Source organism: Mandrillus leucophaeus, unplaced genomic scaffold (genome assembly GCF_000951045.1).
Source record: "Mandrillus leucophaeus isolate KB7577 unplaced genomic scaffold, Mleu.le_1.0 Scaffold103, whole genome shotgun sequence".
NCBI classification, from domain to species: Eukaryota; Metazoa; Chordata; class Mammalia; order Primates; family Cercopithecidae; genus Mandrillus; species Mandrillus leucophaeus.
In genome coordinates, this window is record NW_012098432.1 from 3,948,577 (window position 1) to 3,950,442 (window position 1,866).

The 1,866-nt window shown below is 31.9% G+C and overlaps 1 protein-coding gene across 1 annotated transcript in view; it reads left to right on the forward strand.

The window, feature by feature from the left end:
* The window catches only part of TNNI3K (TNNI3 interacting kinase), a 327,610-nt gene that overhangs the window by 34,575 nt on the left and 291,169 nt on the right, over positions 1–1,866 (forward strand). The window lies entirely within an intron of this gene.

Consider the following 1,866-nt stretch of genomic DNA (forward strand, 5'->3'; position numbering starts at 1 on the left):
AATCTCATGACCTGCCTCTTTTCTTCACTTATAAAATAAGAATATTTGTAAGCCTATTATAATGATTAAATTAGATAATTTATATAAATCACTTTCTCGTTTGCTTAATGCAGAGTAAGGACAAAATGAAAAATCATTCACTCGTTTATCTACTTATGTATTACTTGAATGAATATTTGTTCATCACCTATTATGCACCAGATACTGTTCTAGGTGCTGGGATGACAGTAGCAAGAAAGGCGAAATTTTCATTTTGTAGAGTTTAGCTGTAAAGAATAAAATAGACAATAAAGACAAGAAAATATTATATAATTTTAATTAGTAGTAAGAACTATAAAAATAATAAAGTGAGGTAAAATGAAAACAATGAGAAAAGGGGGCACTATTTAAAATAAGCTATACAGAAAAGGCCTCTGAAAGGAGGTGATATAGGAAAATAGATTTAAATGTAATGAGAATGTCAACCATGTAAAAGGAGAGAAAAGAATTTCAAGCTTAAGGAATGGCACTTGCAAGGACCCTGAGGCCTAAAAAAGCTGGATGAGATTGAGGGACATAATTGAGTCAGAGTTTTAGAGTGGAGTGAGCTGGAGGAAGAATGATGAAGACAAGGTCTGGCGAATGGTTCCAAGCCAAATCACACAGTGTTTTAAAGGTCACAGGAAGGACTCTGGATCTTGTCTTAAATTTAAAGTATTAATTTTATATATCCTATTATGGGAAGAACTTCCCATATATCCTATTATGGGAAGAACTTCCATTTGCATGAAAATGTTATAAAGAACTTCCATTTTATATATCCTATTATGGGAAGAACTTCCATTTGCATGATCACAAATCCTCATGGAATAGTTTTTATTGCCACTGCCATTTGATAGATATAAAACTAAGGCTCTTATATAATAATTGTCTTGACAAATGACAAAGCTATTGAGGAAAAGAATCACGTTTGGAATCCTGATCATTTTACTCAAAATCCCATGATTGTCACACTTTATCAATTGTGGAAACACCAATAGCTCAACAATGTAAAAGATGAGAAGTCTCATATCCTCATTATTAAATAGTTATGTTTCTCCCTTTTAGTGATGTTGCAAACTCAATTATACCTTCTTCACTAATACACACACATATATGCACACAAACTGTGAACAAATAGAGCTGCATATAAAATTATACATGAAGCCTATAAAATAGATGTGATCCATCTCTCTTGACAGTGTCATTTCAAAGGGCTCTTACATACAATAAATATTAAAATATCTCATTGAGAGCAAAATAATTTCCTTCATGTTGACATTTCCACTCCTTTCCATATCACCTTATTTCCTGGAAAATAAATCCTTTTGGTGAGATTCATTGTAAATATAAGTGAGTTTGTGGTACTTGTGAGGAAAGGGGAAATTCCATTAGATTCACTTAAATATAAATGTTTTCCAAAAAAAGAAAGAAAAAACGGAGGCCACTGATAAAGTAAATGAGTAGTAAACATTAAGAAATCTGGGTGAAAAAATTTATGAGTTAGACACTAAGTTCTAGCAAAACATGATCAACCTCTTAATGCAGGAAAATGACAGACTATGTCTTCAAAACAAAATGCTTTTTTTCCCTAATGTGTTGATTACATTTGTGAATGATAGCATTACAAAGGCTTCTAAAGCAAAGAGTTAGTTAAGAGCTTAGTTTCTTCATCTTCTATTCAAATAGTTCTGTTTTCTTTCTTTCTAAATCATAATATGGAAGAAGGTATTATATTGATTTTACCAGACTTAGGGCAAACTTCACCAAAGTGTTCCAAATAGATCTCTACTCTTGCCTTGCAATTCTTCATGGGTTTTCTGACTTCCCTCATTAGCTGATATTTGA